The sequence below is a fragment of the Oculina patagonica genome, chromosome 4 (genome assembly GCF_052425735.1).
Source record: "Oculina patagonica isolate OP01 chromosome 4, crgOcupat, whole genome shotgun sequence".
In the NCBI taxonomy this organism is placed as follows: domain Eukaryota; kingdom Metazoa; phylum Cnidaria; class Anthozoa; order Scleractinia; family Oculinidae; genus Oculina; species Oculina patagonica.
This window is the reverse complement of record NC_135761.1, coordinates 39,612,470-39,629,255: the sequence shown is the minus strand read 5'-3', so window position 1 is coordinate 39,629,255 and position 16,786 is coordinate 39,612,470.

Here is a 16,786-nt window from a genome sequence, read left to right as displayed (position 1 = left end):
TTCAAAATGATTGAATCACCAATGTGCACCTTTTGTTTGATAGAGGTAGAGTCCCTTAAAAATTTGCTCTTTTATTGTCGGGCCTTCTGACGGGCCTTTTCTTCTTGGCTTTTAAACCAGAATGTCTTTTGACACTTGAAAATATACTGTTTGGAGTGTTTAACAACAATGAAGACTTTATTATTCTGAATCACTTGATACTTCTAGGAAAGTTTATTATTTATAAATGTAAATTAAACCAAATTGTGTCGAGTCTTGTTTCAAACACAAGCGACGATGAACCAACTACAAAACCACCCGCGCAAGTACCTCGCCAAAAATTAACAAGTACTTAGTTTCAATGACCATCGCACCAGTAACTCAACCCTGGATGGAATGGGATAAAGCCAGTGACAGCACTAAGCTACGGTAAACCAAATGAACTGTAGAGATCGCTGGCATAAAGCCTCGAGAGAATTCAAAGAGACGTACTTTGTCATGTACAGTATACTTGAATGCTTCATGTGTCGCAACTGTACAAATGTGCACCAGGGTTCAGGCAGCAAGGAAGCCGAGGAATCTTACGCTTTTATTCCAAGTCTAGAGACCACGACCATCCAGGATATTGCTCGCCGTGTTGTGCCTCAGCAGCTGGCGTCTTCGATGATGATTGGTAATTGGTGATATAAATTGAGGCTAGGTCACTTACGACAATTACAAACTGAATGTGAAAATTAAATGCTTATCAACACCATAGCTCTAGTGGTTCTGTCGAAAAACTATTTAGCACAACCCAGAGGGCGTCTATTGGCAAAACGCAAGATCTGATTGTCTGCATAAGTGCCTTCTATCGATCGTTAGACGACTCTCGGAGCACGCACCCAGTTTTTCACTTCAAAAAATAATTGTCTAGCGACAATATCAGTTTATCTAAACATAAGAAATATAACATAGTTTGACAGAATATATATCCCAAACCTAAAGGGCTTGAAAAAGGACAAGCAATGCAACATTTATACCATAACGTTTTGTTTCACATTAAAACAGAGAGATAAGGGTAAAAATTCCTGTTTATACTTGGATTAATCAAGTAATAAAGATGAATATTAAAAGGTCTCGAAATATTATATGTTCAACTTTTATTACAGGCAAAACGAAAGCTGAAAAGTTAAAGGACGACCTACAGGATGTTTTCGAACCCTCTTGCTCCAACAGAAGACGCTTTAAAAGAGACTGAAGAAACTATGGCGGAGTGTGTATGCGGAATCAGTCACCTCAATAAAATAACATCACCGCACTTCTTCACGTTCGAAGAAATTTTAAATTAATTTCTGAAAGATAATTTAAAATTTCATGTTGTCGTTTTTTTTCTTTTAAATGGGGAATTGTGTTTTTCCCTTTCACGAAAAGCATTGTTTTGTTTGTACTTGTTAACTTTTTATAATGTTTTTGCTTTTTATTAAAGAGTAGACGAATGACATGCTTGTATGATATTTTTGCTTTTAAGTAAAGATTAGGCGAGAGACATCTTTAATCTTGTGATGTTTCTCGGACACATTTCCCTCTAGAAAGACATGTTTTTGCATCAACAAATTTGTATTATATTACATTTTTGTCTTCAAATAAAGATGAGGTCAATAAAGGTTCTGTTTGTTTTGTTCACTATTATTGCACCATCTTTATTATTGCATCATCTTCTGTTGCACTTGAATCTTATGTTAAAGCTTTCCAATATAAAGTTATAAACTCTATTTTTTTTTATACGAATACTAAATTACTTAAAATTAGTTACAGAAGCGATTATGTGTGTACATTTTGTAAAACTGAGTCAGAAACCTCAAATTATTTCTTTTACGACCGTTCCCACACTAGACAATTCTGGACAGATTTTGCATCATACTGGCCACCTAAAACAGCAAATCCACCTCTCCCTAAAAGATGTTTTATTTGGAATATTTACAGAAAAATGCCCTTTACTTGATCTATTAAATTACTTCATAATTATTGGAAAATTGCTCTTATGGGACTGCAGAATAAGTCAAACCCTTCCTAAAATCGAGGGGTTTAAAGACAAAATTAAAATTAAGCATAAAATAGAAAGTAAAATCACAAAAAAAGAATAGGTTAATAATAACTGCATGTCGAAGTTTCCTTCGAGCCACCTCATGGTATCTGTTTATTATTCTATGAACCTTTGCCTCTTTTCCAAGTAAGAACAAGAAACTTAATCAGTTTTGTAACCGTGCGGTTAATGTTTGACCACCTCTTTTAGTTCTTTGGCTAGAGAGGCACGGCACCGCACAGTAAATCAAAGTGGCTACGAGCCACTAAACTCGGAAAATAAATTAGGAAACAAAGAGGAAACTTTTACAAATATTTGCCACACTGCAGTTAAATCCACTCTCGACACATAACATCCAAAACATTTGAGGTTTTTAAAAATTGTTGATGAGAGCACTCGGAAAATAAATTAGGAAACCAAGAGGAAACTTTTACAAAGATTTGCCACACTGCAGTTAAATCCACTCTCGACACATAACACCCAAAACATTTGAGGTTTTTAAAAATTGTTGATGAGAGCACTGGAAAATAAATAAGGAGACAAAGAGGAAACTTTTACAAAGATTTGCCACACTGCAGTTAAATCCACTCTCGACACATAACACCCAAAACATTTGAGGTTTTTAAAAATTGTTGATGAGAGCACTCGGAAAATAAATAAGGAGACAAAGAGGAAACTTTTACAAAGATTTGCCACACTGCAGTTAAATCCACTCTCGACACATAACACCCAAAACATTTGAGGTTTTTAAAGGTAAAAGCCTGTTCCGGCAAGTTTGTGGCCAAATATGGAACTTTTGTTTTATTATAACGAACACAGAAATGCTTTGTTATCACTTTCGCTTTTATCCCGTTCCGAGAATATAATTTATCACGCGCAATGCGTGACGTGTCAAATGTCACGTTGAATTGTTTGGTCGTCTGAGACGCAGCAAGTTGCATTCGGGCAACAAGTTTTTAGGAAAATTAAAGGCCCGGTTGCCCGAGAAAAAACTGCCGGACAATCCAGGAGAAAATTGAAGTGTAAGAAATTAATTTTATAAATTTGAGAAACGAAAAAAACCTCCAAATAGCCCTCTTCTGATCGATGAATTGAAATCCACGACACTAAATCCATTTTCGTGTTGTCTTATAACCCAGACCTAACTTAATTACGCATGCAAATTTGTATGCCTTCGAAATTTTCGATATCTGGAAGCTTTGGAATGCATTTCTTGCTTCTTCTTGAATGAAATTAAATTCTAAGCAAAGTTTAATTCAAGTTTCTTTCATATTTCAATCTTAAGTTCGGGAATATTGACTTTTTTAAGTGAAGAGATTTACGCATCTGTCTGGGAATTATTTGTTTATTTATAGCTGCCCGAGAAAAAACCGCCGGACAATCCAGGAAAAAATTGAAGTGTAGGACATTAATTTCATAAATTTGAGAAACTAAAAAACCTCCAAATAGCCCTCTTCTGATCGATGAAATCCACGACACCAAATCTGTTTGTGACATTTTTCGAACAGCTTCCGAGCGAATTACGAAATATCAAAAGCGCATTTAATTTAAAAATCATACGTCCTGTGAGTTTTTTACAAACTTCAAAATCCAATGTAGTAGAAGGTGGGTGGCTTACCTTTTTGGCCCAGACCATGAAGCGTTCATTCCGAATAGTTCGTGTAGTGCAGACTGTAGTGCATTCTTGCTCCGCCTGATCGATACCTCGTCGTCCAAACACATCTTGATGGCCGTGATAAATACATCGCCACTTTTAAGACTTTAAAACCCATTTGTTCACTTGAGCATTCTTGAGCACATTTTCTGATCGTTTGTGAGGTCTTCAAAAGTGTATTTTGAACAAAGGTGTAGCGAAAGGAACAAAATTTTAGCGTTGGACTCCACACGACAGACGCCATTTCAGCTCCTGTTGTAAACATGTACTGCCGCCTTTGTTCCAACCCTCTCCCCCACATATATCAACAAGAGACAATGGCCCGACTTTGTGGACAAATCAAAACCTAGCAGGGGAGACAGGGGTAAACATATTTAATTCACTTTTAATGCGGATTTAATGCATAACATTAATTGTTTAACGGGAATGGAGTGACATCCAAACCCCCACTATACCTCATGATACCATGAGGTAAAAATGGATAATTAAACCCATATAATAAGTATTATTATTATTTCAACTGTTACTATCCTTAAGGTTATCTTTTCTGCGTGTGTAATAACTTGAGAATTGTAATAGTAAAATGTAATTATCATATTTATTAATTAACTTTATTTTATTTATTTCATTATTATTTTTCTTAATTGGGAAATGTGTGTAACTTTACTTTGTATATTAATGTTCTTTTATGTAATTGCAATAATAAAAATAAAGAAAAGGTTTCCTACAAGCAGACTTTGCCAAGAATTAAAAATTGTGCATTATCACTGTTTTTAGGTATACCGAAGCACTCCAGGAGTACAAGCTCAAAGAAGGCCATTCTAAAAGCAGGCAGTATCAACGCACTGGAAGTTTTTATTTCACGACCCATAAAATATCGCCAACCTGAGGGATGTTTTCGTCGATTACTACTCGGGTTGCACGAAGTCAACAATCGCATAGCGCAAAGAGGAAGTGCATTCTGCTGTTTGTGACATCTAACAAAGTCATCAAAGTCGTGGCAATATTTATTATGGCTAATTTTTAACAAAAGAAATATCCAATGCGCGCTCATGGAGGAATAGTTGTTAGTAATATACTCATATACTGTATTTCTTACAGGAAAGTAAGACGCATTGTGTTTGTGCCCTGTGCACAATTACCAGGCCAAAGTGAAAAAGAGGTCACACTGGCAGGCTATCACAGCCACAATTGTATGGGCCATTCAGCGACTATGGTAGATACACCATATTTTGTTGTACAGTAGGCCTTATAATTTACATTGCTCTTCTACAGTTTAGTAGATGTGGAATTAACATTTAACATATGGGAGTGTTGACTCTGCCCCTAAAGTGAGCAGATTAAAATAAGCCTACTGCAATTTACATTAAAAAACATTTTAAACTTGCCAAACATGTCTCTTTGACATATTCTTGATACATTGTTTTGCTAGTTGTTGAGAATGAACGATGCCAACAAAACACTGTTGTAAAAAATTTGGATTAACGTGTAAAACAACCATCTTACAGACGAACAAACTTGTAGACTAGCTGCGAAACACAACACAGACAACCATGGAAGCCGCCAGACATCCTGGATGGAGAGGGTGGCAACTTGCCACAACTGGCTATTAAAAATGGTGAAAGCAGACTCTGAGCATGAGGCGGTACTGGCAAGCTCGATAATTAATTATGTTCCAAGATCCAATTCAATCTTAACGCAAAGCAACGATTGGCATCCGCTGGAGCAAACGTTAAGGCTTCAAGTAAAAGAAAGAACATGGCTTATGCTTTCAAGGAGAAGAAACACATCAGCGACTACGAGTATCCCAACGACTACCAAAGCTTTAGAGCAGCGCAGATTAGGGCTCATGAGGAAGGAGTTAAAGAAGGGCAGACTCTGTTTGCAAAATACTTGCCAGAAGAATGCATTCAACTCTTAAAGGAAACTGGGAACTGGGACATGCTGTATAATTAGTACGCTAAACCAACTGGATTCGAAGTTGTTGATGGTCCTCTTCCCAAGGATTTTGACAGGTTGACCAGTTCTTTCACATATGCCTCTTTAGAAAACCTAGAATCTCAATGCCAAGACAAAAGTGATGAAGAGGAGTTGAACTTAAATTGTAAAGGGGAAAATATGGCTGACAATGGTGAAGACGGAAAAGAACATGATGCTGAAGATGAAACAAACAGCGATGACGAAACAGGAGAAACTGAAGATGGCGGTCGTAAGTGGAAGGTGACTCATATACTGTATTTCTTGCAGGGAAGTAAGACGGATTGTGTTTGTGCCCTTTACTGGGCAATCGAACCAAGAACCTAGAAGCTTTGAGCTTAAAGATGTGATCCGTGTTCTCAGGGTCTTAAAATAACTGAGGAGAATATGCTGCCTTTGCAATGACATCTGCAAATGGTTGGATATTCTAGTCTTCTCGGATAAGGACGATAAACCGTAGGCCCCGTCTCCTGCATCTTCAGTGTTATAATCAACAGGGGACGTTAAAGAACCCACACATGCACTTATCGAAAAGAGTAGGGCACGGAGTTCCCGGTGTTGTGGTCTATCTTTGCGCATTGTGTTGTATACTGTGAAATGCTCGGTTTCATTAGCATATACTTGCTAGAGCCCTAACACGGCTCATAATACCGAGGGTAAATAAAGTTTCAGTTTCAGTTATGTAGTTCAGTTGATTTCCCTCAAGTTTTTGCTATTTTAATGGGAATTTGAATAAATCCATTCATCATTGGTAATTTCTTGGCACAACAGATTTTATAGAGTGTTATCAATTAATGTGTTTTCAAAATCCCAGTTATTTCTACACCACCACCTTGATCAGCATTACACAAACAACGTGTCTGTTATAGATGAAGCAGAATTTGTTGCCGAGTCTATCCTGGAACTTTTGCGCGACTTTCACGTGTCCAAAATATTTTTCCGCCCAAAGTTATTATCCTGGGCTACACTTTTGTCTGCCTTTCCAAAGCATTCCACAAACAGAGCAAGGATAGTAGGGTTAAAACTGATCCCAACTCACCAAACTCAGCTCGGAAAGCATTAAAGGAGTTGGAGGCCGCATAGTGGACAAAATAAGTGTATGCGACCTTGGAAAGGTTAAGAAAGTAAAACCTGATACAGTTATCGTAGAAAATGGTTCGAACGACCTTCGTCCTCAGGACGCCAAAACGGAGACTGCTGGTTTCATGCTCATTTATATGTTAAATTTATTGTGGGTTTTCAAACAATTACTTGTGCTGCTTGTCCACGCGATACCCCTTCATATAACGATCATGTGGCCATACTTACGTGGTTCTGGAGATGATTTCTTTTGCTGAATTTTGGCAACACAAAGGGCTTCGAAAGCCAAACATTCCAGTCTTGTGCAAAGATGGCGTACACCTTAATGCCAGGGGCCCCATTTTAAATGTTATAAGACAGCTTTCCAAATTGCCATCAAAGGCGGGCCAGACAGCCACGCCCCCAGTTTAATTAGGTCCGTTTAACACACACCCCAATTTTTGCAGCCAGTTAACTTGTTTCTATCAGTGGCTACCATTTTGGAGCTTGCCAAACATGTGGCCGTTATTATTTTTTTAATTTATTTTTTTGCAAAGTTAACTTTGTGTTCTTCAGTGCACTTTAATATCCTATTGCTGCTGTGCCTATTTTGTTTGGGGCGTATAGGTTTCCTTTCTTTGATTACACAGTCTTATCTAAGGAGCTTATGTATGAGTTACTCTCCATTTTACACATTTCTTTCTCACTGTCTTCTTTTTCGTCATAGACAATATAATGACCCATAGAAAATTTTGTATTGCTCCTGCTGTGCCTTCAGTTCCAGAAAAACGTGCTGCCAAATCGACACAACAGCACAGTACCGGTTACTTCATGGAAGTATACAAGCGCTCATGGAAACTATTTACAGACTGGGCACAATAAGAAAAATTAGCTTTACCTTTATTACCAGCTGTTATAGCCCTATTTGTGTCACATCTTTATTCACTTAATTACCCTTGTTCAACTGTCACCAGTTATTTATTAGCTATTGGCTATGCTCACAAGCTAGCAGAAGAAACGTTCCAACAGAAATAGCAATAATTAGACAAATTCTCAAAGGTTATTGCAAGTTAGCTCCATCACACGATGTGTGTCTTCCAATAACATTACCAATACTAACGCGACTTGTTGCATTGTTTAAACACACAACTGAGTCAACGTATCTTTTTTTTTGTCTTCGGAGTAGGCCCAGGAGAAAAAACAAGTGATACCGGCGCCCCTTTATTATTTATATCTATAAAGGAGACACATGTTAACCAGTTTGCAGTATATTACATTTCATATCTACTAGAGGAACCATTCACGGTCCTTTATTTTGTGAGCCAGACAGTGGCCCATTAAATGAAAATTTTTTGTAGAGGAACTCAATAGCACACTTCGCTTTTGTAAACTCGATCCTGCCTTGTACAAATCACACAGAATAGGCACAGCTACTTAGGCTGCGGCCAAAGGTTTTACCGACACACAGTTTTGCCAGTTGGGAAGGTGGAAATCTAATGCATTTCTTCTGTATATTCGTACAACTAGCCTATCAACAAAGGTACTTCCTTAATGTTAAGTCCACACACAGGTGCCATGGTTATTTTCTTTTTATATTCCCTCCAGTGAAACATTATTTGGTCACCAGTCTTTGGGTCTGGGTGGGGCGGGCCTCCCTTTCGGAGGCTTGTGGCCTTTTTTCTCATGCCCTTACCTTTGCTAAAGCTTTACGAACAAAAGAATTGGCCACTTCATGTGGCCAAGTCCAGAAGCTGCTAAGAAATTCTTTAACAAAGGCACTACCATCAATTGCCACAGGGAGTGGAGCCCAAAATGTTGTCCAATTTTTTCGATAAACAACCATGTCCTAGACTGGCTGTTAAAACCACACAAGGCAAGGTATGTGCCTATACAAATAATTTGTTTACAAGAGTATAATTGGCTTTACTTTTCAGGAAAACAACGACCATTTGAAGGAAAACAATACCTTAAATTTACACACAAACGGTAGATTTAACTCCTTTTTTAGTTATACCAGGGTTTAACGCCATCGGTATACGTGTTAAAAATTGGCCAACACACTTAGAATATTTGTTGATTCAATTTTCTTTTCAAATTACCATAGAAGAAACCATGATAAAGTAAAATCGAAAGGTAAAGTTTCCAGTGATACCCAAAATGGCCAATTTTTTTCCAAGGAAATATGTGTACCAGAAAAACAGTCAAGCAACAGCTGCAAGCAATGTTTCCCAGGGCTCCTTTCATCACTGACATACCTCAGCCATCCTCACTCTCGGTCAATTGCATGTGGACCTTAATGCCGATGAAGATATTGTTGCTGCATTCATGCGACTGGTGTATGAGTCTGTTTTTCCAGGTAGGCGGACCTTGTTAATTTCGAAGATTTTAAATTGTACACTTCTTTTTAAGGAGGTATTTAAGAAAGGAGAAAGAGAAGGACTGGGAGCAATGCCACCGAGTTCCTAAAGGGGAAAAGTAACAAAGAGCTACCACTGTGCGAGATGGAAATTGAGGCAAATAAGAAACACAAAATAGCTAGCCAGGTTGAGGTGATGTTCAAACAGCAGCAAACCATATTACAGGCAATTCAACAGCAAGCACAACAGTAGCAGCAGAGCCAAGGTTTGCATCTGATCTCATGTTGAAAACAATGTACTTTATGGTCAAGCAAGAAAATCATGTATTAATTAAAAATGTTTCAAAGTAAAGTTAATGGTATTAACAAATGCAGTCGTGTTGGTGAATTGTAAAGAAACAAAATGTTTTCACTGATAATAGTCGACACCAGCTAAGGGAAACAAGTCATGTCGACATGCACAGCCTGGCCTGCATACACAAGCATCCCTTTTTGGCATTTCGACTTGCCAGCTACCCTAGGAGTACACTTAAGAGACTTTGTTGGAATAGCAGAGCTTAAAAAGGTGGACTCATGAGAACTGGACTTCATCCTCTGTGACCAGCAAGTGCAATCTGTGGGGGGGGGGGAGTCCACATGCAGATATGAATTCGTTAGCGCACCAGACCATGAAGTATAAGTCAAGCACCACAGCAATGAGAAATCGTGCAGCATCCCTTTTTTAAGAACCTATAAGAGTACGCATAGCACTTTAGAAAGAATTGCAAAGGAAAAAGGCAAAGGCCTTAAAAGGGGAGTTCATGAGGTAGCAACTGAAGTTGAAGACCTTGAAAAATGTGATTGAAAGATAGGCTCAATATCTTAAAAAGAACTTCTTTAGGTGTTACAGTCTCAACGACGAATCGCCAAAAGTCATTTTCTTTCCTCTGCTCAATCGCCAACCACTTCCCCAAGTCGCACCGAGATATTCAGCTGATGTGGAGGTTAGCTATAGCTGCACAGGCAACATGGCAAGCATCATTAAGAGCCACAATGTTTGGAATACAGTAAGTGAGCACAACACTATGTCCCTTGAATGAAATATGAGATGCGTTGTGACCCTGTTGTGCAAAATAAATCAGGCAAGGATCAGTTAGTCTACGATCTCTTCATGATTCCTCTGGTAGTCACGCTATTTATATTTTTAAGATCATTTGGTGCTAGTCAGTAGCTACTCATCTCTTTAATACTTACTTTTTCTTTTTTTAATAAAATCTAACTGTGTAGCAATCTAAGCTGTCCATCAATTTTTTTAGCTCGATTTGTGTTGAAATGGTTGAGTTGTAAACACTTTACCTCATTTCATCAACTTCCGAGCCATGAACCCACTTCCGAGTGCAACTAAAAACACAATACTGCAATGAAATCATATTTACAGTATGACTTTTTCAGCAGCCTGCTGTTTCCGTTTTTCCATGGCCAGTGTAAACTTTTGATTTAAATTTTAGAGACTATGATTACGACCTGTTGCATGACATGAAATACGAAACCCTCGATGTTTTCTTTTCTACAAAAATATGTCAAGGTTTGACCCCCTGATGAGCTTTCCTTCTGACTGCCTCAGACAGATGAGGGTTGTTATCAAACAAGCACGTTACATGGGTGTTAGGGCAATTAAACAGCATGCAGCAAGATACGACATTAGTGTGCCCCAATGTCGTAGTCAACGTTTTTAATAAAATGAACAGGAAAAGGAAACTATTTAATTTTGGAACACCAAGGCGGCTCGTGTTACTCCTCAATGTTGGAAAAATAAATGGTCAGACCTTCATTGGTAGCAGCCCAAATTCAGGAAATCACTGGGTTCGTTGTCATTGTAGAGCTACGTCCCTTCAAACGTATCATATACTGCGACACGCTTGCCTGGGATCACCCTTCAAACATTGTAGAGGTGATAAACAGCTTCACAAACCACATACCCCGTGTAGGAAGTTACGACAGTTCTGTCTTTTACATAGCTTACTCCCCTTTGGCAACGTCCCCTCGGTTAGAATACGTGTGAGACTGGAGATGTCGAAACTACCCTCCTCAGTCATGTACTGAAATATGTTGTGTAATTGCCTTAATCAATGCAGTGTTTGCCGCTTTAGACAGACCTCTTAAGCACCTTATTGGTCCTTTCGAGAAAGAGCCTATATATACAGCACCCAAGCCAACACTCCTTCTTTTTAAGAAGAATCTTGATGTTGTGGTTTGCAGAGGGCCGCATTGACATTGAGTACATTCAGCTGCAACTAGGGTGGCTCGACAACGTTTCTTCAAAGTCCGACCACTCTTTTCGCCTTCGCCAAGACACAGCTGGAAATTCCAAGAATAAGTACAAGTTATCTCTCAATCGTATAGAGTCATTGGCCGGTGGGTTAACTCCAGAAGCAGCAAAGAGTAGTTCACCGTCAAGAGAACTTTCCCAGACCTGTGTGCCTGATAAAGATCAACACTCGAGTGGTTCATCTTCATTCTCTGCCCACCCATCGTCTCCAAATAAAACACAGTCTCCTTCATTGAAGAAGGTTTCTTCAGCCGTGGAACCGCAATTGTCTTTGCATAGCGCTCCCTCCTTGACTCGGAAAAGGCCCATGTCTGGAATTACCTCTTGCTTTCCCAAGAAATCCAAAATGTCCACAGATTTGTCAGGCGAACGCCCATTGACTGTTGAAAGCACAACGCCTTGTACCTCTACAGATCCATCGCGATAGATTGATGCAGAGTGTGATAGTAGTTCTACAGCTCCACCACCAAAGACAGGTACGTCCTCAGCACAAGGTAATTCATTGGTGGCAGCAACTTCAAGTGAAAGTATGAATTGTCATAGTCACCTATCTCCTAGCACAGAATCAGAAACATCATCTGCTACTGCTCCCACTTATTCACCGACTGAAACTGCAACCGAGCCCTCCTGCAATCAAACAATCCTTCCAGGGGTAGCAGGTCAGTTCAGTGTGAACACTGTGGCTTGCAGTTAAGCAGCAGAAACTGCCTACATAAACATGAAAAGAGGAAGCACAAGACAAGCCACGAGGGTCCTAAAGCCAAGGAAAGCAAACCTGCTGTTTACCCGGAGTGCACTGGAAAACAATCCTGGTAAAATAGATTGTGCTGACTGGCTACACCTAACTTCCTTTGCTATTCACCTCCTAGCAACGCCCGCGTGAAAATAGTAATCGTTTAAAGGGAAAAAATGGTCAAAAATCGTCCTTTTGAGTTACGTTAGCTCAATGTTTTAGTATATACTAAAACAACTATCAGAACTATTCACCTCATTTGTTGGTGACCGGCGCTGCTAGTAGTGTATATTTAAAACGCTGTTTCGCTGCTCAGTAAATATCCACCACTAGCCAGGGACATTAAGGTGAATAATTTTTATCAATCGAAAATACTAGAGACTGTTTAGGCAGGTTTAAACTTAGTTGGGCATGAAAACGACCTTTTTCTGCTTCTAATGTTCACCATATGCCGTTTTAAGTGTGTTGTAGAAGTGAGGCTTTTAAGAAATGCTTTCTTACAGAATGGGTCCCAAAAAATTAATGTATATTTGCATGCTGCATTTCTTCATAGTGCCGTAAACCTTCAAACAACATAAGACTTGATCGACCACCTGAATTCATGTCATGGTTATAACCTACAGATTTAAGAGAAAAAACCTTTAAAAGCTGGGACAAATTGGTTAAGTGGGAAGAAACAGAGGAAAAGATGGGGGAAAGTTGGTTTGTAAAGCAGAGAGGTGAAAGAAGAGTGAAACATCATAAGACCTCCTGGTTTTATTGCAACAGGTGACTACCAAACAAAGAGGACAGGAAAGCGTGCACTAAAACTGCATGTTCTTGTCCTGCATTCATCACCGCAAGGACCGAATTTTCTACAGGCCAAGTGACAGCCAAATGTTGTTTAAGCCATGTGGGCCACCAAAAAGACGTTGCACACACTCGCATCTCCAAGGATATGCGTTCCTGTATGGCCTGATAAAAAAGCGCCTTTGTAGCTGGCACATTTACCAGAGCTGGCGACGCAAGATCGGTGAGCACATTAAGGATAAGGAACAGCAAGCAGGTGTAGGCAGCCCTCAAAAGACTTCAAAATGAGACAAGCGAGGTGGGATTTAGGCACTCCTTACAGCAAGTCCTGGCATGGCTCAGAGGGAAATCCGAAGCAATGGCTAGTTACTTTGAGAAATTTTATGCCAACAGACCTCGAGAATGGGCGAGTTGCTTCCGAGTAGGAACACATGCAAATACCACATGTTTGTGGAAAGCTTTCATCATACTCTCAAAGAAGTCTACTTTGAAAGAAAGCAAAATAGACGCGTCCACCATCTGCTGTTCAAGTTGCAAAAGATTTCCAGGGATAAGGCATACGAACAACTGATCAAAGCAGAAAAAGAGAAAGCTACAATGAGACAAAGAGAGAATATGAAAAGGCACAAGCAGGCCGAGTTGCTTCCAGCCAATGCATTGTCGAAAAGAGATACTGATTGCTGGGAATACATATTCAAAAAGAGAGGACAGAAACAGATGTATTCTAGTTCAAACATTGAAAGTCAAGGATGGACTCTGAACTCCAAAAGATAAACATTTGTTTATTATTTCCATAAAACTATATATTTTAAGTTGTATGATGTTTGTTTATAGATAACTATTTGTAATTAGTTTTTTTAAGACTGTAGGTAGTTTTAGTAGTTTCATTTATTGTATATTTTATTTCTCAGATCTGACATTTGTACTTCCTATTTTTTGGTTTTTATACTATTTCTATGGAAGACTGGCTACATCTTATTATTAAGACCCGAAAGTAATGGTACGAAACAAGATGTGATAAGAAAGGTAAAGTCGAGAAAGTGGTTAAGTTGGAGACAACTCTGATGCCTTGTTAGTGTGCTGCTGGCCATTTGTCAATGCTTGTGTCAGACGTCCACACAAAATAATCATTTATGTGACCTATCCAGATGGGAAATATCACAACATTGTTTTTGTTAAGGGGTTTCATGGGCAACACTTACCATTTTTATTCGGTGTTTCCCAGTCTTAAGCGAGTAGAGTTTTTATGTCTTGCATTAGTTTTAATATATAGATTTAGGCAAGCCTAAAAGCGGAGCTCCCAGGTTATTTGCCATTCATACACTAAGCAATCCGATTCAGCCGAACCTAAAAGAGCACTCCGCCAGTATTTCACTTTGCCATTCATGTAAATCTAAAGGGACTGGATTAGTGGAAAACAAGGCGCCGGGGACCCGGAGTGTGGAAAATGCTGGGTCTCGGGGTCTGTGGAAAACACAGGTCCCGGGGACTGTGACTTCTGTCGAAAACGTGGCCGGGTTCCACGTATTTTTAATTCCAAAGTTGAATTTATGTTTTCTTTTGAAAACGGTTACTAGCAGCTTGTGAAATGTTTTAGCGGTTCTTTTTTAAAAATCGCTATGTTATCAGACTTTTTCAGTGATATATATAAAAAGGGTTTTCGTTTTAAAGTTTAGTGGCGTAAAAGAAAAGCATCTTTGACCGTATGTACATGTTTTCACGTCAGGAACTTGTAAGGGTAATTGGCTAGAAGAGACAGACGAGTAATTGGCCAGGGAACGAGCTGGTTTATAGGCGAGAAATAGACATGTTAAATAGGTTGGTGAATGACGTTAAGGGCTTCGTACATGCAGGTTAAACGATTTTACAGAAGCCAGTGCAGGTCCTTTTTTAAAAGGGTATGAGTCATGTGTTCTTTCCGCTAAGTTCAAGTAATCAGTCGCGCCGCAATGTTCTGAATTCGCTGCAGTTTATCATGCTGAAGCTTAGGAGGCCGTAGAGAATACTGTTGCAGTAATCCAGGCGTGAAATGACAAAAGGGTTAAAAATACATTTGAGATTGTCATGACAGATATTCCACATGCGACTTATTGATCGTAAATACTCGGTACTGCCAAAACTACGGCACTGCACGCCCATTCATGAATGAAACTAGGTGAATGATATCAGCACCAGTGCCAGAAACTAGGTGGACCTTGTTAATTTCAAAAGCTTTTTAATTGTACACTTCTTTTTGAAGGAGGTATTTAAGGAAGGAGAAAAAACTGGGAGCAATGCCACCGAGTTCCTAAAGTGGAAAAGTAACAAAAAACTGCCACTGTGTGAGATGGAAATTAAGGCAAATAAGAAACACGAAATAGCTGGCCAGGTTGAGGTGATGTTCAAACAGCAGCAAACCATATTACATGCAATTCAACAGCAAGCACAACAGTAGCAGCAGAGCCAAGGTTTGCATCTGATCTTATGTTGAAAACCATGTACTTTATGGTCAAGCAAGAAAATCATGTATTAATTAAAAATGTTTCAAACTAAAGTTAATGGTATTAACAAATATGGTCGTGTTGGTGAATTGTGAAGAAACAAAGTCATGTCGACATGCACTGCGTGGCCTGCATACACAAGCATCCCTTTTTGACATTTCGACTTGCAAGCTACCCTAGGAGTAAACTTAGAGACTTTGTTGGAATAGCAGAGCTTAAAAAAGTGGACTCATGAGAACTGGACTTCATCCTCTGTGACCAGCAAGTGCAATCTGTTTGGGGGGGGGGGGAAGTCCACGTGCAGATATGAATTCGTAAGTGCACCAGAGCATGAAGTATAAGTCAAGCACCACAGCAATGAGAAATCGTGCAGCATCCCTTTTTTAAGAACCTATAAGAGTACGCATAACACTTTAGAAAGAATTGCAAAGGAAAAAGGCAAAGGCCTTAAAAGGGGAGTTCATGAGGTAGCAACTGAAGTTGAAGACCTTGAAAAATGTTATTGAAAGACAGGCTAAATGTCTTAAAAATAACTTCTTTAGGTGTTACAGTCTCAACGACGAATCACCAAAAGTCATTTTCTTTCCTCTGCTCAATCGCCAACCACTTCCCCAAGTCGCATCGAGATATTCAGCAGAATGATGTGGAGGTTAGCTATAGCTGCACAGGCAACATGGCAAGCATCATTAAGAGCCACAATGTTTGGAATACAATAAGTGAGCACAACACTATGTCCCTTGGATGAAATATGAGATGCATTGTGACCCTGTTGTGCAAAATAAATCAAGCAAGGATCAGTTAATCTACGATCTCTTCATGATTCCTCTGGTAGTCACGCTATTTATATTTTTAAGATCATTTGGTGCTAGTCAGTAGCTACTCATCTCTTTAATACTTACTTTTTCTTTTTTTAATAAAATCTAACTGTGTAGCAATCTGTGCTGTCCATCAATTTTTTTAGCTCGATTTGTGTTGAAATGGTTGAGTTGTAAACACTTTACCTCATTTCATCAACTTCCGAGCCATGAACCCACTTCCAAGTGCAACTAAAAACACAATACTGCAATGAAATCTTATTTACAGTATGACTTTTTCAGCTGCCTGCTGTTTCCATTTGTCCATGGCCAGTGTAAACGTTTGATTTAAATTTTAGAGACCACGATTACGACCCGTTCCATGACATACAAAATACAAAACCCTCAATTATTTCTTTTCTACTGAATTATGTCAAGGTTTGACCTAAGATGAGCTTTCCCGTCTGTCTGCCTCAGGCAGACGAGGGTGGTTATCAAACAACCACGTTACATCGGTGTTAAGGCAATTAAACAGCATGCAGCAACATACGATGTTAGTGTGCCCCTATGTTGTAGTTAACGTTTTAACTGAAAT